Source organism: Falco cherrug, chromosome 5 (assembly GCF_023634085.1).
Source record: "Falco cherrug isolate bFalChe1 chromosome 5, bFalChe1.pri, whole genome shotgun sequence".
NCBI lineage: Eukaryota > Metazoa > Chordata > Aves > Falconiformes > Falconidae > Falco > Falco cherrug.
Window position 1 is genome coordinate 92,722,540 of NC_073701.1, and position 20,732 is coordinate 92,743,271.

The following is a 20,732-nucleotide window of genomic DNA, read 5'->3' on the forward strand; positions in this document are numbered from 1 at the left end:
CAGCATGCCCCGGGAACAACCTGGCCATGGGGCGGCCCCGGGCCTACAGCTCCCAGCATGCCCCGGGAACAACCAGGCCATGGGGTGGCCCTGGGCCTACAGCTCCCAGCATGCCCCAGGACCAACCTGGCCATGGGGCGGCCCCAGGCCTACAGCTGCCAGCACGCCCTGGGAACAACATGGCCATGGGGCAGCCCCCGGCCTACAGCTCCCAGCATGCCCTGGGACCAACCTGGCCATGGGGCAGCCCCGGGCCTACAGCTCCCAGCATGCCCCGGGACCAACCTGGCCATGGGGCAGCCCCGGGCCTACAGCTCCCAGCATGCCCCGGGGCACGCCTTCTCCCAGCAGGCCATGGGACATCGCTGCCCTGCAGTTGGGCCCTGGGGGGACACCAGCCCCCAGCCCGGGCCCTGTAGGCCCCATGGCCCCTTCCCAGGGCTGCCCAAGCACAGGCCCCGGCCCCGGAGCCCCCGTGGGACAGGGACGAGGGGAAGGGAGGCACCAAGCGGCAGGGAGAGGTGGGTCAAGGCGGAGGGGTGGCCGGAGAGGGACAGGAGGCGGCCAGAGGGGCAGGGGGAGCAGGAGGGGCTGGGCAGGGATGGAGAAAGGACAGGGACTGGGCAGAGGGGTGGAGCGGGACAGAGATAGAGGTGCAGGGGGTGCCGCAGAGAATGCAGGATCAGCAGCAGGAGAGAGGGCTAGGGAGTGGAGCGGAGGGGCGGGAAGGGGGACAGAGGCACAGACCAGCACAGGCAGGGCGAGGGGACAGGATGAGCAGGCTGTGGCCTTGGCAGTGGGCGGCAAAGCTGCTTCTGTGGGTCTTTCCTTTCCCCCTCTGCCCTTATCCCCTCCCCACCCTTCCCCTCGGTGAGGCTGTGTCTGTGGTGTGCCTGCTCTGGTGAAAGGAGCTCCTGCACCAGCCTGAGGGCAAAAGAAGAGGGGCAAGGAGCAAGCTGTCCCAGTCCTTAGTTTGCAGGTTTAATGTATCGGCCCTGTTCAGAAAACACAGCGTGTCTGTGTGTCAGTGGTGCCGGCAGATTTTTATTCTTTATAGCAATTTTTTTAAATACCGGGCTTCGTGCAGAAGGTTCACACGGTGCTGTGCTTGTAGTAAACGCAATTGCTTTTATGCATGCTGCATTCTGGAGGTGGCAAGTGCCAGGTTAGAGATGAAGATGGAAATGAAAGCAAGTGACGCACACGCATGGTGAGCCTGCCACAAGCATGCTGTGTATTGACCTGGGAGAACGCTGCAGGGACTCTCAGAAGTCAAGGTTTTCAGTGCTGTTTCTGTGTTTGATACCCAAGGGATGGTTTCCCTCTGCATGCGTTTCTGGGCAGGCATGTGCATGGACCATAGGTGTGTCTCTATGGTGCGGTAAGTGGGACTGCTGGTAGCTTTTCATTTCATTCCAACTCAAAAGTAAAGAAAGATTGTACCTGCAAAAGAATTCAAACGGCCGTCTTTGTTTCCCAGAGCGAGCATACAAGCATGGGGGAGCGGTTTACAGGTTCAGAACTTCAGCCAGCTCTGGATGGTAAACCCTCAGGAGAGGAAAGAGAAGCCCCACTTTTTTAACTACAGCTCTGCTTCCCTTAATGTGTCTTCTTGTTAGATTGTGTCGGTAGTCAGATTAAAAGCACATGATTAAACTGTGCTTCTTTATGAAGATATTTGAGGTTAATTTACTGTCTTCAATCCTCTTACGAGTGGGGCACTTTGTTGCCCTGTGGGCAGTACAGTGTCGTGACTGGTAATTTTCCTTTTCTTGCCTAGTGTACGGATGCATTTATGAAGGCAAGTGTTGGGTCTTATTGGCGCCGCACAAGAAACCAACGTGTGAAACCCAGACATTCACTGTTAGAAACAGGAAGAAGCTGTGGGCCCTTGCTTCAGATTCTGCAAAAGATGTACCAAGGCTGAGGAAATTGGCAAAAAGGGAAGAAATGCCGTAGCATAACTTTGGGATGGCAGGTGAGGTTTCCATCAGTCTTCCTCAAACGTAGCAGCCTCATTTGGTTTGCGGATGTGGTGTTGAACTCAAACTGCGAGACTAGTTTCCTTTATTGTGGGTGGTACTGTAGCACACGTACCTTTCATGTCCCAAGTGAAGTTGCCAAGGCTCTAGTTAAACTTCTGCAGAACCACCTCAAATTTTCCATAGTGCGTGATTTCCTTCAACAGTCAAGTCCAGGTCTGTGGCATACAATAACCCCTACCCCATTTGGGATCTGGATGTGGTTGATTTTTAATTCAGACTTATCTGCTGTTAGAGATGTTCGGGTTTTGGTCCAAATAGGGAAATGCTGATTGTTTCATTCTTTTGCTTTTTCATAGTGTTGTTCCATGTTTAGTCATTTGTTCCTTACAAAAATAATGTATGGGTGACTATGGAGCTGGAGGTGTTTACGTTCTTGTGGCTGAATGTAGCAGTGGAGCTATCTTGCTGTATTTAAATCAAGAGGAGCATAATGTAACTTCACTTAAAATCTGGTCTTGGTAGGCAGATCCTACCCTGATAAGCATTTAAAACAAAACAAAAAAAAAAATCAAAAAAAATCAAATCTGTGACAAGGTATAGGTGGAGCACCTGAACGGGTGCAAGGCAGCAATTCTCTTGCTGATATCCACACATTGCAGAACTGTTGCCATCATGACCTTGAAATAGTGAGCCGTTAATGTTAACTACTAGCAGCTTGTGAACCTAACACCTAAAGGTAGAAAATAATTTCCCACTGCCACCTTTTTTTAATTTTCTTTTATGTTTTAAAGTTTCTGATTTGATACTTTCTGATGTATTTGAAACCTGTGTCATATCCTACGAAGTTTGTGACAAGTGTGTGGCAGATGGGACTTTTCTGCTTGGAGAGGTAGTGAGATGGAGAGTGGAGAATGGTTTTATGGCACAAGTGTAGAAGTATAAAAAGAGATTAAGAGGCTTGTGTACCTTGCTGCCAGTTCAGTGGCATGAGAATTCCTGTAATAACAAATTCCTTCTGGCTCTGAAGGAATGAACGTGCCAGCCTGCTGAGTTTCCAACCAGAGCAACACTAGCAACGGATGTCGTTCCCAAATGGTGAGGTGGTTGTAAGCTTCATCAGTAGTAGAAGCTGTGGAGAAAGTCACGAATCATCTGCCGTTCTGCAAGTCAAGTGCTTGGCTCTTTTGTCACTAGTGTTGATTTAAGGGTGCATTGCTTATAAATAGCACTTGACCTTTGTAATTCTTCATACTGCTAAGTTCTGGGTGCCATCAGAGAACCACTGTGCTGTGAAGGCCCTGTAAACATACGGCGATGTTTGTGTTTATCCATTTTGCCTTCCCTTAGATGATGTTATTTTGTCATTTGAAACCTTAGTGGCAGGATTTGGGGCTTTATCCTGATCAGGCATCTAAGGGCCAGCTCTCGGCTGCAGCTGCAGCATAAGTATTCAGGTGGTTTGAGCACCAAATGAAACTTCCACTTGGCTGTCATTTTGGCTTTTCCCTTCCTCTTAATTTTCATATTTTAATTAAGAGTTTTAAGTATTTGGCTTCCTTACAGAAAAAAACCCCAGTGCTATCCTTGTCCTGTTATGATAAGGCCCTAATCTGGAGGGCAGAAAGCTGAGACCACCAGGAAGATGTTGAGAGGAAGGGGAAGAATGTTAGAGCCATGAGTTGGGTGTTCTGAGATCTGAGGAGATGGAAAAGGTGCCTCCCAGGTAGCTAAAGGGAAGTACAGGAGAGCAGCTGGGAGCCAGAAGTGTGGTGTGGGCATATGGAAGTGCTACGCTGTGGTGTGTTAGGCAAATTATTTTTAGGAACCTTCACGTTTGTTGTCATTTCCCAGGCTCCTGAGGTGCAGGAATGCTGGAGGCAAGAAGCTGCCAGCATCAACTACGTGGAGAATGAACACTTCTATCTCCATTTCACTTTCCTCACTTCTGTGTTGCGGTGGCAGGGCAGTACAGACCCTGACCCGGACCCGGACCCTGACCCTGACCCTGCGAGTACGCAGGCAGCTTGTGTGGCCAGTGCCAGTGTGGTTCTGGCACAGAGGATCAAGCTCTTCATGCTTCAGAGCTTTCAGGCTGACACTCTTCAGCACTCAATGAAGCTCTAAATTACAGCTAAAGGAAGACAGAAGTTTTGCTTCAGAGCTTGATAATGTCATTCTGATCCATCCTTTTGCTTGTTCAGTGGCTACAGAAGGGAACCACTGCCTTGGTGGGAGCATCCATTGAGTTCTTCATGTGTGATATTAGAGGATCATTGTGTCTGTTTATGCATGAGACCATTACAGTAGGTGTTTTGAAGATGTTCACGTGTGGTACATAAAACCTTTGCCAGTAAAACAGTAAATCCACGCAGTGGGGTCTAAAGCACACAGATCCAGTGCGATCCTCCAAAGAGCTTTGAAAGTGTCTCCCCAAGGGTACAGACCTGGCTGTTGGTGATTCTGTTGAACTGCCTTTTATAGCAGGTTGCTTGGAGAAGTTGCTATGTCTGAAGTCATCTTCTGGGGGCCGAATGCTGCAAATGGTAGAATGTTTAAGGAAGCAAATGAATAACCTTCAGACTTGATTTTACTCTTTTAACAGATTGTACACAAATGGGAGGCCTGAGCAGGCTGCATTTAGCAGGGGAACATGACCTGACTGCACAGGAGGCAAGGAACTCTCTTCTCTCGCTGACCATGAGCCCTCAGTTTCAAGGCAGATGTGAAGAGGAATATTTGACCCGTGGGAAATGCAACTTCAGATACGTAACCCAGGTGGGACTGCCATGTGAGCCCTGTGATAGGAGCCGTGTATCCCAACCATGAACGTAGAGGTTGGGCCCAGTTTTTAGCTTGGTTCAGTATGAACTCTGCTGACTGATTCTGTGATCAAGAGCAGGCAAGTCTGCCCCCTGAGAGGATGTTGTCGTGGGTGGAAGGGTTGAAGTGCAGTGACTGAATCAACAAACAGGTGGTTTGAAAAGTCTTTTGGGCGAGGATCTGGTACGCTGGTGTAATGCCTTTTCCCTTTACAAAGGTGTCCAGTAAACACAAGTGTTCCTGCATGTGTCCAGTAGCGCAGAGACCTCTGTACTTTCTTTGAACTGATTGTTGTGTAAGATCTGGGGGTTTGGGGACAGTTCTGAAAATTGTTCAAAAGGTGTCTTGAATGTTGGGTGAAATGGGTCATCACTTCCATAAACCTCTAGCCTGTAAAGAAGAGCCATGGATGTAAGGAGATTTTCTTTTTTTCTCTTTTTATTGTTACTGGGAGGAAAAGCAGTGATTAACTATTGGCCTGTGATACCCCCAGGTGCAGACTGTGCAGTGCATTTGAGGTGGATCACTCCTGTACTGCCAGGACTGAGCCCAGACTCCTCAATGCTTTGCACACTGGCACTGGAAGTCCTTGTGCAGCTGTGGGTACTGGCTTTCTGTGCTGCAGTGTGAAAAACACAAAACACTGGGGTTAAGGTTTGCAGAGAAGTGGGAAAAAGTTGATTATTTTGTGCTAGGAAGGGAATGTCCTGTAGTTTTCAAACTTTGCACCTCTCCACTTGGCATTTAAAACTGCTTTTAACTCTGCTGCTATGTTTCAACGAGAGGGAAGGTGTCTGGTTGTCACAGATGATGTGTCCCATCAAGAAGGATCTTTCCCTTCTGAGTTGAGCTTTCTTTGCTTGACGTGGAAAGTGCCTTAACCTGAACAATTTCAGATGGCAGTGAAGGAATTACATCGACATGGGGATTTAGAGACAAATCCAAACGTATGTCGTCTTACATTTCAGTATATGATTTTTTAAAATCAGGATTTGCTGGGTTTTGAGCAGCAGACCCATTTTGCATGTGCCTACATAAACCCCATTTTTATGGATAGATGCATGCAGTATGTTTCGTGATGTGATACTTAATTACATATAAGCTGTTCTATGCTGTGCTTTTCTGGGATTGTCGTAGTCCTTTGAAACGCAGCCCTGCGCATCAAAGGGGCAAGCTGTGTCATCTGCTTTCCCCCACAACACAGAGCAATGTAACTGTCATAAATACAGGCTGAGCAAAACTAGTTGAGAGATTTGTGGGCTACTGTTAGCATCACAGTGGGCCAGGAATTAGCCCATGCTTACTAATAAGTTCCTGTATTTTAATTGTCCTATGCCACCTGAGAGGCAGGACAGTGTCAGGACACTTTCCCAGGGAATAAAACTGGACATGTTTGCTTCTCTCCGAGGGTCCCCTATGTACAAAGCATCCTTCAGCACAATCTGGGTGCTTGGTGTTCTCAAAAGGACCCAAAGGGATGAAGTTCACTCCTCCTGCCTGTGTGACAGCAGGAATTATGTCTGCAGCTGTGCTTCTGCGCACTTCGAAACTGCCTCCGTTTCTTTGCTTAGCCAACCAGAGAAAAAAGCCAAAAAACCCTAAGCTGAGTTGGCAACAGTGTCTTGCTGTCCTCTCTGAAGGAAGTAATTTACCATCATCTCGCAGCTTGTCAAACGTGCACCAAGTGTGAAGAAGAACATGATGTGCACTGTCCTAAGCTCTCAGCAGGTCAGGTTTTGCTGTCCTCTGGAAACTGTCTAGCTCCTCAGTTTTTCTCCACAAAGGACACATTGTTTGGAGTAGTGATGAGGTGGCCCCCCAGATGCCCCAGCTTTATTTCTAAGTCCTATTGAAGTATTTTGCCTCCTGAAGAGACTGTGTTCCTCATGAGGAACGGTTACTTCGAAATAAAGTGACCCCCTTTCCGTCTAAAGGGATGGAGCTTGAGACTGTGGAGGTGGAGGTGCTTGGTGAGGGAGGCAGTCAGGCAGGGCCAGTCTGGGGTGCCCAGCTGCGCAGGGCAGTGATGGCACCCGTGTGCCTGGCGAATGCTTCTCTCGCAGTGTCGCAGGGAGAAGGTGCGAGGGTGCTGGGAGAGAGCTGGCGCCCCTGGGAATGACAGCAGCTAAAGGTGAGGGCTGGCTGCGTGGGCAGCAAAGGGTGAGCCAGCCATTCCCTTTGCAAATGCAGTGGAGAGGGAGGGAGCCCCTCCATCAGCACAGCAACGTCTGCTGGGGCAGGGCCAGAGGCACCGGCGCCCAGGGCAGGGCTGGCAGGGCGTCTGAGAGAGCCACTCCGCCACCGCCTTGCTTACTGACCTTGTGGGGAAATCGCTTTGGGGGCAGCGATTAAAAAGTGCGTGCAAAGTTTTTAGGTCCAATTGGAACACTGAGAAGGGGTTCGGGGCCTTTCTCAGAGCGCCGCACGTTGCATAGTCATGTGTCATACACAGGTTTGGTGGCTGGTTTCTGGCTTCTAATGCAAACGCGTACGCATCCTCAGTAGCACTGCTGAAGTGTTTTACGGACTACGCATGCTCCCCAAGTGGGATTTTGGCCTCTTTGGGGCAGAACTATTTCAGTTAGAGGTCCCCATCTCCCACTGCCACCATTATCTTTGTCCTATTTTAAACTCATTTTCTGTTGATGTCAGTGGATCCCAAGACCTGATCAGCTTGTGTTCTCTTGCAGCCAGAACTTTCCTCATTGGAAGTCTTCTTCCTGCGCAACTTAGATAACGGTGCTCTTTTCGCTACCTGCTCTTTGTTTCTCACCCCTGCCAAGGCTGCCTCCCTTGATGGGAAGTCCCTTCATTTGTAAATACTTTAGAGAGTGGGTCAGCTCGGTGGAGGTGTCACCTCGACAGAGGAGAAGGTGGAGCGTCAGATCTCTGCATGTGGCAGGGGCTGCATTAACCCTCATCTCCCGCTGCGTGAATGACCGCAGGCAGAGGCACTGTGCAAGGAACATCAAACCTTTAATGAATTAAGAAAGACAGATCTGGTAGAGGGCTGGGGCTGCAGTGGGTGGGTGCAGGTCACACGTCAGAGGGATCTGTGCTCCACACCTTCTCTATCAATATATCAACGGTGACTGGAGCAGCGTGGAGCACCTTGTCTCCCAGTGTTCCTCAGGGTTCTGGCTCGCTTGCTGGGCACGTAGTCGCTATTGGATGGCCTCTGCTTGCTGCTGCCCCCCTGCTCCCCACTACAGCCCACTGCCGTGGCATCCCTGTGTGGCTTCCCCTCCCAGAGGGTTTTGGAGCTTTTTGCCACCGGGCACACCACCATCTTCTTCCTCTTCTTGGGTGGCATGCTGCCCCATGGGGACATCTCTGGCATCCCGAGGGTGTCAGCCAATGTGGGGCGCTTGGCCTGTTTACCAGCAGCCTTGCCTGATCTGGGCACCACCCGGCAGGAGAAGATGCCCGGTGGTGGTGGCAAGCGGGTCAAAATGACCGGGGGCTGCCTCCGCAGCACCTCCTCCACCAGCTGGGCCATGCGGGGCAGATGATGCTGGGGTGCAGTCGGGGGGCTGGCCAGGGGACTATTCAGCAGGATCTGCTGAGGACCCTCTGGGAGACCCTTGTGGGCACCCTCTGAGCATCCCTTCAAGGGGCTCTCCTCTGAAGTGTCCATAGGACCCTCCTGAGAGGGCTCCATGGGGCTCTCTGGCAGCCGGGTGGGGAAGACCGCTGCCAGCCCACCCTGCTTGCCTTTGGCGTCCAGCAGGGGGGATGTTGCCACCCTCTGCCAGGAGGGGTTGGTGTCCTCCTGCATTGCGGCCACCACTTGGTCCTTGGGACAGTTGCCCTCCATCATGCACTCCAAGAGGTCAGGGATCCTGTTGAGGGTGGTGGTCAAGACAGGGACATCAGGGACACCACGGTTGGTGTCCTCGCTGTCCCCCAGCCCTGCCACCAGCGATTGCTCCTTGGAGCAGCCGCCCTTTGCCATGTACTCTGAGAACTCCGGGAACTTGTTGAGGAGGGTGGTCAAGCAGGAGCTGCTGAGAACTTCAGGGAGCTCCAGGATGCTGTCGAGCCAGGCGAGCGGGTCGCTGCTGTCCACGGTGGACGAATGCTCATCCTGAAACTGCAGATTGTCCTCTGCCAGCTCAGGGAAGGCCTCGTTGAAGGCATCTGGCCCCAGCTCGGGCAGGTCCAGGAGATTCTCTGGGCTTGGCGGGGTGGTCACCACTTCTGAAAAAGCAAACGAAGCCAAGCCACCCCCAGGGTGATGCAAGCCTTCCTTGGTGCAGGTCACCCCCTATGGGCTCTGCCACCCTGCAGACCTCACCTTGGTGCTTGATCCTGCTTCTGCCAGAGAGCATATCCAGGGCGGGCTGGCAGGGGGTGGCAGCAGGGACGCCATCCTCACTGGCCACCACGTCGTTGTTAAAGGCCTCCAACAGCTTCTGGGCGCTGCCAGGATGGGTGCGGAGCACAGGGGAGACCTGCACGCAGTGCTGAGCCGCAGGGTGTTGGGGTGGCAGGGGCCCAGCATGGGCAGGGACATTCAGCACAGTGCAGCCCGTAGGGTAGAGGGGCTGTCCCTGGCCCACGTCCCATGGGCCCAGCCCCACTGGCTGGTGGGGCACAAGTGTCCCCATCACCACTTGCTGTCCCTGGCCATAGGCAGGGGGACAAGGAGCAGGCAGAGGGGGCAGCTGCACACCGCTGGGGAGCTGCAGCACGTGTGGCAGCTGCACGACCTGCCCCGAGTCCCCCAGGGGGCCCTGCACCCCCTGCCAGGTTGCCTGGGCGGGCTGGTGGGTGACAATGTGGAGCTGGGAAGGCCGAACGGTGATCAGCAGCCCCGGGACAGAGGGCAGCACACCAGAAGTGACCGGTGGCGGCATGGTCAGGGTGGTGAAGCTCATGCTGGGCACCTCTGGTCCTGTCGGCAGCTGGAGGGGGAACCTCTCTGTGGGCAGAAGCGAAGGGGGGTGATGTGGTGAGGTGCTGGCCGGCACAGCTGGTTGGGGGTTACCCGAAGGGCAGGAGCACCACGAGGAGCGTGCTGCTCTGTGCTGCGGCAGTTGGCCAGTGTGGCATTTGTTGGGGCAGTGTTCTGGGGTTCCATCTCCATGGCGATCATTATGCCAGCACCTGCGTCAGCCAGCGTTGTGACAGTTTGACTTTTAATGACAGAACAACTTCCCAACTCAATGGTTTCCCATCCTGCTGATGCCTTCCTGCCCTCAGCGCTGATTTCCCACCCCCACCATAGTTTCCCATCACAACTGTTTTTTGGGTTGGGAGTTGAGTTTCATGTCAAAGGGGAGTTTTCACCTAAATTTCTGTTGATGTCAGTGGATCCCAAGACCTGGTCAGCTTGTATTCTCTTGCAGCCAGAACTTCCCTCATTTGAAGGCTTCTTTCTGCCTTCTTTCAGCCAGGGCAGGGCTGGGAGGGAGTTTGAGAGAGCCACTCCTCCACTGCCTTGCTTAGGGACCCTGTGGGGAAATTGCTTTGGGGTGGGGGCAATTCGAGAAAAGTGGGACCTCAGAGAAGCATAGTATTACAGGAAACTTTTTAGGGTAAGAGACAGCTATCGCTTTCAGGATGGCTGGCATTCACCATCCTAAATGTGTGCTGCCACGGCTCCCTAAGCAGCGCAGCCTGCAACCTCAGCACGTGCTGACAGGAGTAACGGGGGCTGGAGCGGAGTGGAGACCCCGCGGCCAGGCCCTGTTATGCTCCTGCAGGAAGGGGAACTTGACGGTACCACAGAGCTGATGAGATGTCCACTGCCATGATTTTCCCTTTTATAACAAATTCTACCAGGGACGAGCAATGACGGAAAAGGCAGGAATATGGTTACGCCAGTACTTCACAGTCCCTTGAACTTGTTGTAGTTCCAGCGTACTGGATGGGTTGTGCCCAGATTCTTTCTTTTCCAGTGTGTCTGGTGGAAGAGAGGCAGCTCCTGCAACCCACCAGACTCCTTGGAATTTAGCTTCTCGTGCTGGCCCTTGGCACTTTGACTCTGGGACTTCCAGTCCCAACTTGATTAGTGTTGCCCAAATGGTTTTCATTGCACCTGTAATGCTTTCTGGCCCGTCTGCCCTGCTGAGGATGCCATCGATGTATCGATAGACTGTGAGGCCAGGTGGAATGGTGATCTGTGCTAAGGCTGTGGCCAGAGCATTGTGAGCGATAGTGGGGCAGTGTTCGTATCCTTGCGGAAAACTGTTTGAAAACATACTGAGTCCCGCTCCAGGCAAAGGCAAACCGGGCTTTTTCTTGTGCGTGGAGCAGAATCACGAGGAATACATCTCTAACATGTAAAGCATCTAAAGCTAACCTAACATCTATGCTAACCCTAATGTCCCACAAGAATCACTGCATTACTGACAATGAAAGGAGAGGAAACAGCACTGTGAGAACGAAAATATCCCACTAAGTCAATTTTTTTGTCTACCTATACAGCAGAAGTGTTCTTTCGTGTTAAAGTCAGAGTATGTTCTGATTTGCACTGCCCTACTAAATAGTTTTATGCTGGAAAGGTTTACTAAGAAATAATTGTTAGTGTTCTTCCTGGTTATGCACCCACATCTTATAATGAAAAAATTAGATGATAACGTCTTTGCTGTGCTACACTGTTCTATAACTGAGAGTTAGGTTGTGTTTCATTTTAAGCATTCTCAAAAAAATACGGATAGTTACAGCTTTTACTAACAGCACTGCGGCAAATGTGAATTCACAGGTGGGCTTTTAAGCCTCACCTCAGCATGTTTGGTGTAGGAACAAACATTACAAGTACTCTAGTATTTTTGCCAATGCTTTCCTGCACAAATTGTATTAAAAGCATAGATTCTTCTGGTCTTCCATGCAGAAAGTATGGTGAGAATAAATCTGATATTAAAATGACTTCTTCAGATGTCAGAGGTTTATTGAGAAATGTCCACTACCTGTATTTTTTCTTATATACTTGCAGCGGGTCGTAACAACCTGCAGAGAAGATATGCAAAGTATGTCATCCCTATTATTTCCATTCCTGGGTTATGATAGAATTTGGCACAGAATATTAGATCAGTTGCAAAAAGTAGTGCTGGGCCACGCATATTCGGATTGATCCATGATCCCAGGTAGCTGTATGGGATTTGGTACTTTTCTTTAGTAAGTAAAGGAAAACTGCATGTATTATAGAAATGAGAATTTAGTGAGACAAAGGGCAGGTCCAGTTCCTTTTCGACTACTACACAGAGATATTCTAACACATCAAATGAAAAGAATTTCTAAAGAACTAGACCTTTCTGAGCTGGAGAAGAGGTAGATGAAATAGAAAAGATAGAACTAAAATCTGCAGCAAAATATTGCCTCTAAAGGAAGATGTGTTGGGGTTTTTTCTTTCACGGAAACAAATGAACAATTACTCTGCGATTCTCCAGACTGGAAATTTGCAAAAAGCTGTGTAGTGTGGTTTTCAGTAGTATAAAAAGCAAAAGTTCTTCAGGGTTTCAAGTACACCTTTGCAACAGCTGTGAAAAAAATGCAAGCATGCAGATTGTTCCATTGTATGAAAACACCTTCATTTACTACTTATTTGTCATACAGGGAATAAACTAGCTGTGACGACTGTTGGAAAGTTTTAGGTGAATAAAAAAATCCTCCAAACCAGGAAAAATACTGTGCTATCAGGTAGCTGCAGCTTTGCTGTGTGAGCTTAATATTCACGTAGAGACTTTTTCTAAATGTGTCACTTAAGGCAGGGATGGCTTCTAATTCTAAAAAGTCATATGCCTAGAGCAGTCACTCATGTGCCACATACAGGATTTTTATGCTAACACTATTAAAAAATTTCCCTAGAAAATTTTCCACCTCCTTCGAGTAAATACAACCGATGTCCCTAACTGTCTCAGTTTCCTATTCCACCATAGGTTGCTGTATTTCAAAGACAAAGTTAACCAACGGCTGGTTACTAACCGAGGGCTCAAACCAATTTTTGCAGCAGTCAGGTAGAGAGTGGCCATTTGGTCTGGACCCACTGAAGTGCCAATGTAAATACAAACAAAATAAGGTCTATCAAACTTTAGATTCTCTAGCAAAACAACGGAAAGGATATGAAGAACTACGTCTTGTCTACTGTCTGTTTCCCATATGTGTTGTGATCGGCTCCCTGGAAAACAAGAGGCTGGACTGGTCCTGGCTGTGCCCATGAGCTTGCCAGCTGAGTGCTAGGTGGTAGCAAGGAGAGCACTAGAGAAAAGCACAGACCCATTGACCCAGCACCACCGTTCTCGTGTTCTTCATGCATGTGAGGCCTGTTAGCCATTGTACTTGTATTTATTCTAACACGGGACATCAGTCAACAGTCACAACACCGGTGGATTACCAGCACTTCCGTCATATGCTTCACATATAGTGTTAAAGGAGAAATTTACACAGACGTGGGTACCACTAGGTTTGCTTTAATCGCCACTCAGAGCTGGGCCACCGCCCCAGCGAGTGGCAGAGAGCAAAGGGATACAGCACAGCTTATATACACTTATCAAATCATTAGTCAACGTCCAAAGTTTTTAGAAGTTTCCTTTGGTCTTGTCCATTCTGCAAATCCATCACCTGACCCTGTCCCTGTTGATTCATCTATTTGCTTCCAGTCTCTGCCTCGGTTCCAAGCTCCTCCTCGGATCGTGATCTTCTTTCTGCCTGCTTTAACTCACACACTCCTTCAAGCACACTTAGTCTTTGAACAGCAATTCCTATTCACATATACTGATTTTTTTTTCTTGAAACACCTGCATTTCTGTGAGCACCTGTGTGCACAAGGTGATCATCTGTTGTTTCTCTGTTCTCCCAGTGATTAACTGGACTGGGTGTTAAACCAGCCTTGGATTAGGGCTATACTGGGGACAGGGCCTGGTTCTGCCACTTAGCTGCTTTAGCACTTTAAATTTCTGAATTCAAAACACATTTTCTTTAACAAGCAATACCAGAACAATGGAGAACAATTAACAATGGTTTGGTCACTGCTGTGACAAAATAATGACAATTATTATTTCTGGTGTAGGTTGCTGTATGTCGTATTTATGAAACTAGGATTTGCCGGAAGAAAAATGTTCTATTTCACACCCACAGATGAGCTCCCTGAGATGAGCATCCATGTTTTAACAAGCCTTTACATCAAAGGCTGTAAACGAGTGTCAGTCTGCACAACCAGCTGGGAATCTTGTGTTGTTCCAGGCACATATTTTTGTCCCATTCAATCCCTTGTCTGTGTGATTTGCCTTTAGTCTGTCCTGTGCTTTCCTGCTAAAGATTTATAGGCTTCAGTCTTCTGATACTGCTCCAGCTCCCGCATCTAATGCTCCTTATCTCTGTCTGCTCCATCAAGGTGTCGCTGAAACAAAGAAGTCCAAGAGTACCAGGGAGTTGCCTCCCCTTCAGGAGGACGGGAAGAAAAACAGCTTGCCAGATGAAGTGCTGATCCATTTCACCTATGCAAACAGGAAAGGAGCGAAGAAACAATGAGAATGTACGTGAGATGCAAAGACGCAGGATTTCTGGATAATATTGCTGTATTCTGGTGTGTCGTGTCCGTGTCTCCCCACCCTCCCGCCTTTCCCTTTTTTTTTTTTAAATTCAAATCACTATTCTGTTAACTCTTTTATTTTTAGATCAAGCTTTAACGTTCAGACCTGTCACAGCAGGGTTCCAATACGCCCTTGGTTTTTTACCCCACAGAAAAAAATGCACTACCATTCTACAACCACACACTTTTCCCATCTGAGAGGCGAACAAAACATCATGGCTATTGGAAAAGAGTAGCATAAAGATAAAAGAGCCTAGGTGATATCAATTTAAGCTATCTACGTTTAGGTTAAAAGAAAACTTCAGGCTAGGAAGAAAAAAAATATTTCACACTTGCATAATAGAATGAGCTTAACTGGAGAACTCTTTAGGGGGAACAATGAACTGAAAACCATTTAAGGAGTGGTCACAACACTTGATAAACGGCTCTTTTCCAGAAAAAAAAAAAGTTGCTGAGCAAGTTTTTCATCCAATGAGTTTAAAATTCAATGGAAATAAGTATTCAATCTGAGTGAACATTAGTCACTGGGCATGCCTTTTTATTTTCATTACGTCATCACAAGAATACATGCAATAGTTATAAATTTCGTGCATTTGCAAACCTGTTTTGATGCTGCTGAGGACACAGTTAACGTTCTAGATTGGGGTGCAAATTTAGTGATGCTGGGTTTGCGTTTCTGTTGGACACTGTATTCTTCCAGAAGACATTAATTCTTCTCTTCTGTCTCCAGCAATGTGCTGCTGACAGAGTACAGTAACCGACTCAAAAACAGCAGAAGTGTTTCCTCAGCTTGTGTCTTGGATGGATTGTTTTGAATCACTAAGGAGGAGTTCTACTCTACTACCTGTAAGTAGATGTCCTAGGTTTTCTAGCACAGATCTATACAGTTCTTTAAATATTTCTTTATATATATATATATATATGTTTCTTATAAAACTTAAACAAGAAGAATGATTTTTAGGGTGTTTGCTGTATAACTATAGTAATGGTCTTTTTCTAGGGGAGACTCGCTATTCGGTCAGCTCAACCAGTCCTTATTTCAGTCAATTCCAGCCAGCTCAGCGGTCCTTATGCTCACCAAACACAACAAGCAGTAGCAGGACTGCAAGGCTGGAACAGGGGAAGCGCGAGGCTTTCCCTTCAACTGTTGTATCGGACAACTAGTTTGCTAGTTGCTGCAGCTCAGACACTTTTCCCCTGGGTTGCGGGACACTCACCCACACATGGTAGTATACTATTGTTATCGATTTGTTAATAAGTTAAGATTGATTTACTTTATTTGATTGATTATTTGATTTTATAGAATTATTTTATAGAATAGAAATATAGAAGGATAAAAATATATTTTGAGGAAACTTATAATTGCTCAGTAAAAGCTGCTATGAGACCCTCTGTACATCCTGTACCAAGGCCAGAAGAATGGGCTGGAATTATTGTTGAAACTTCGGTAATAATTTAGGGTTTGAAAGGTTTCTTTGTATCTGACCAGTCTTCTGTATGTAGAAAGTGTATTGAGATGTCAGAATATGAGATTAATGGAAATTGGGAGGAGTCGACTGGAACAGCTTGTGGTTACCTGCCAAGAAACCGTGAACTTTAGTGGCAGGTAATTCCGGCAGGGGGAGATCGCAACCACCGACTCACATACCACCTACCCAAATCGTACCCCAGACCCATTTCTAGACCTTTCTAAGCTCTACTGCGCAGAATCGGATATAGGAGGAGAGTATGTTAATGATTTACTGGAAATATTATGATTATGTATGAATACTTAATATGTATGAATAAGTTCTATATATGGTGTCTGATTTTGAGACCTGGCGTGCATTGATCGTGAGAGGACTCACTCACGCACCCGGCCGTCAATAAAGAAGTGTCTGCTTATCTACATCACATTGGTGTCGATAAGTTCTTCATTCCGAGGTTTCGGTAACAGTTTTGGCGACCCAGATGGGACCTCGCTGAAGGAGACCGGAGGAGTCGGGGACCTGATCGGTTCCAGCCGGCACCGAGGATTTCTCGGGGACACCCATCGATCCCCGATCCATAAGGCTCTTTGCGACGTTCCCTGGATTTTGGTAAGACACTTCTTCTTGTAATTGTAGTAAGTGGGTAGGAGTCCCACTATAATAAGCGTATGGTAAGCAGTGGGTTGGAGACCCACCAGTGGGTTTGAGTCTCACTGAGTAAGTCTGCCTGTCAGACGCGGTGAGAGCTGCGCAGGGTTGGACTATAAGGATCCTTGTGGAAGAGGAAGCCTAGGCGCCTGCCCGTAAGACATAAGCGAAAGCTATTGCAGGGTTGGACAAAAGTGGAAACAAGAGAAACTACATGCTATAGTGTTCTCTAAGGTAGTGCCTCTAACAAGAAGTTAGAAGAAGTTTTGGGGGTTTTTTGTTGTTTTTGTGAGTTTGTGTATTAAGAAGAAAATTAAGAGGTATAATATTGTGTTATATGTTTGTTTAAAGTAACTGTGGGAAAGTGTGAGTGTGGTTGTAAGGGTGAGATGTGTAATTGAGAACAAAAGCGAGTGTGGAGTGTGGATCCGCGGATCGGAGTGACAGAGTTGAATAATTGTGTATTGTATTGTGAGTGATTACACAATGGCAACTAAATTAACTCGGTTGTTTAAAAGTAAAAGCATGGGTAATCTTGCTGTAAATGACAAAATCCCGAAAAATTTTTTGTTGGGATGTTTATTGGCACATTGGGGAAATTTATATGATGATCTGCAAAAGAGCCAGATGATTGAGTACTGTAATAATTTGAGTATTGTAATAATTGGTGGCCTTTGTGTATATTGGATGATCAGGAAAAGTGGCCCACGAATGGGACACTGAATTATAACACTATTCTGCAATTAATGCTGTATTGTAAAAGAGAAGGGAAATGGAATAAAATGCCAAATGTGGATTTGGGTTTTTTTCCTTAAGACAAAGAAAGGATTGGCAGGATGAATGTAAGCTAACTATTAGAGATAATTTGGTAATGGCTATAACTTCTGATAATAAGAAAGTGGAAAAAAGTGTTGTTCAAATTGTGAGATTGGGAGTGGATACAGGAGCAACATTTTTTCTATTAAATACCTGTAAAGGAAAAATTGGAACAAAAACAGGCCATTCCTGCAACCCCTGGATTTGAAATTTGGAAATAAGATAATTACACATGAATTTTTGTGTGTACCAGAATGTCTGATACCCTTCTTAGGAAGAGACTTGTTATCCAAATTAAATGCACAGATTGTTTTTGACGAAGGAGAACTTTTCTTGAAAATACCTGAGTCAAAACCGGGAGAAATCCTGATGATACAAGAAAAGGTAAAGGATCAAGAAATTCCACTGGAGGTGGATTTGGCAGTGATCCCTACTGTATGGGAAACAAATATTCCTGGTAAATCAAAACTAGCAGAACCGGTTAAAATAGATTTGAAGGAAGGCGCAGGAACAGTGAGAATTAAACAATATCCAATCAAATCAGAAGTGAGACAGGAATTGAAGAAATTGAGTGATAAATTTTTGGAGTATAAAATTTTGGAAGAATGTGAATCACAGTATAATACTCCTGTTTTACCAGCCAGAAAACCTTTGGGTGAATATAGACTGGTACAAGACTTGAGAGCAGTAAATCAACTAGTTAAGGACATTTATCCTGTAGTAGCAAACCCTTATACACTGTTAACGGCATTGAGGGAGACTTATCAGTGGTTTACAGTGCTTGATTTAAAAGCTGCTTTCTTTTGTATACCTTTGGAAAAGGGAAGCAGAAAACTGTTTGCTTTTGAATGGGAAAATCCTCAAACCGGGCGAAAGATGCAGTTGACATGGACTAGATTACCCCAAGGATTTAAAAACAGTCCAACTATTTTTGGAAATCACTTAGCCAAGGAACTTGAAATGTGGAAACAGGATAAATCAAGAGCTGGGCATTTACTTTTACAATATGTGGATGACATATTGATTGCTACAGAAGAAAGACTTACCTGTATACAGGTGACTATCGACCTCTTGAATTTCCTGGGACTAAATGGATACAAAGTGTCCAGGAAGAAAGCCCAGACAGCCTGCCAGACTGTGATATATCTGGGCTTTGAGATTTCAAAAGGACAACGACAATTAGGAAAAAATTGCAAAGAAGCTATTTGTGGTATACCTGAGCCGAGAAATATTCATGAACTCGGAGCGTTTTTGGGAATGACTGGGTGGTGTCGCCTTTGGATCATGAACTATGGGCTAATAGCTAAACCGCTGTACGAGGCCCAAAAGAACTCTCCCTTTGCATGGGGCCCACAACAGCAAAAGGCTTTTGTAGAGTTGAAACGTGCCTTAATGTCTGCACCTGCCTTGGGACTGCCGGATCCAACCAAAGATTTCCAGTTGTTTGTTCATGAAAGGCAACACCTTGCACTGGGCGTGTTAACCCAGAGGATAGGAAGCTGGAAACGACCAGTTGGATATTTCTCTAAACAACTGGACACAGTGAGTAGAGGGTGGCCAAACTGCCTTTGAGCAGTGGCAGCAACAGTGATGCTCATACAAGAAGCTCGGAAATTGACTTTGGGAAGAACAATAACAGTCTATGTCCCACACATGGTGATAACTGTCCTAGAACAGAAGGGGGGACACTGGCTGTCTCCCAGCCGAATGATGAAGTACCAGGTAGTACTGACTGAACAAGATGATGTGATTCTAAAGACAACTAACCTGGTAAATCCTGCAGTGTTTTTAAGTTCCATACAGGAAGAAGGACGACTGGAACATGATTGCTTGGCTGCCATCGAGTATGTTTATTCCAGTCCTGAGGATCTGAAGGATGTACCACTGGAGCAACCAGACTGGGAATTGTATACTGATGGAAGCAGCTTCATGGAACAAGGAGTCCGATACGCTGGATATGCGGTAACAACAGAGACCACAGTTATAGAAGCAGGAGCATTGGTGAGTACCACATCAGCCCAAAAGGCGGAACTCATCGCTTTAATTCGAGCCTTAGAACTAAGCAAAGAGAGTAAATATTTGGACTGATTCAAAATATGCCTTTGGGGTAGTGCATGTCCATGGAGCTTTGTGGAAAGAGAGGGGGTTATTGTCCTCTCAAGGATCAAACATTAAGCATCAAACAGAAATTTTATGATTATTGCAAGCAGTTCAAAAGCCAGATCAAGTAGCAATCATGCACTGTAAGGCACACCAGATTGGGAATACAAAAATAATAGCTGGGAATAATTTAGCTGATAGAACAGCAAAAAAAAAAAAAAGGTAGCAAAGAAACAAGCATCGCAAATGGCAATAATTCCTTCTAAAACAGTAACCCTTCCTAGGGAAAAACCGAGATATTCAGAGGAAGATGACAAATTGGGTCAGTTATTAAATGCTAAGAAAAACTTAGCGGGATGGTGGGTAACTCCTAATGGACAGGTAGTAATTCCACCTCCTGTGATGAGAGAGAGAATTCAAACGAGACATCAGGAATGTCACTGGGGAGCAGAAGCCTTAGTAACATCTTTACGAAAGCAAGTAATATCAGTTAAGATGTTGGGAATAGCTAAAATGGTAACTCAAAGTGTGAAGTATGTTTGAAAAATAATCCAGTGATTAAGAAAAAGGTTCAAAAGGGTAGACTGAAATCTGGTACAGAACCTGGAGATGATTGGCAAGTAGATTTTTCAGAGTTACCTATAGACAGAATGGGTACCAGTACATCCTGGTAGGGGTTGATACTTTTACAGGATGGCCAGAAGCCCTTCCCTGTCGCACCACACAAGCAAAAGGAGGTTGTGAAGTGGTTATTACAAGAAATAATTCTGATATTTGGAGTTCCTATTGGAATTTCCTCTGACAGAGGTCCACACTTTGTTGCTGAAGTAGTCCAAAGTGTTAGCAAAGCATTGGGTATTAATTGGGATTTGCATGCGTCTTGGAGAACGCAATTTAGTGGAAAAGTGGAGAGGATGAATCAAACTTTGAAACGACAAATAAGTAAAATTTGTCAAGAAACCAGTCTATAAAGTGGCCTCAGGCACTTCCATTGGCATTATTACGTATCAGGGTACAGCCAAAGAGTGGAACCTCACTCAGTCCTTATGAATTATTATATGGAAAACCATATGAGTCTCCAGAACCAAATCCAAACGTACATGTAAAAGGAAAGCAGGATGTATATAACTATTTGCTTTCTCTAAGGAGAACTTTGGCTGCGATTTGGAGTGTAGTAATTTGGAATAGACCTTTACCCCTGGAAAATTCAGTGCATGATTTCCAACCAGGAGACTATGTCTATGTGAAGACCTGGGCCTCTGAACCTTTGCAGGAGTGCTGGAGAGGACCTTTCCAGATACTGTTAACCACTTTTACAGCTATCAGGATAGCAGAATCAGATGCTTGGATCCATTATAC

The 20,732-nt window shown here is 46.7% G+C and overlaps 1 long non-coding RNA gene across 1 annotated transcript; it reads left to right on the plus strand.

Annotated features, from left to right (window-relative positions):
- The first annotated feature begins 362 nt into the window (after positions 1 to 362).
- On the plus strand, positions 363 to 5,847 carry LOC129736218 (uncharacterized). Its single transcript, XR_008732524.1, has 3 exons — positions 363 to 521; positions 1,781 to 1,978; positions 4,588 to 5,847. It is a non-coding gene; the product is annotated as an uncharacterized LOC129736218 (long non-coding RNA).
- Positions 5,848 to 20,732: the final 14,885 nt, after the last annotated feature.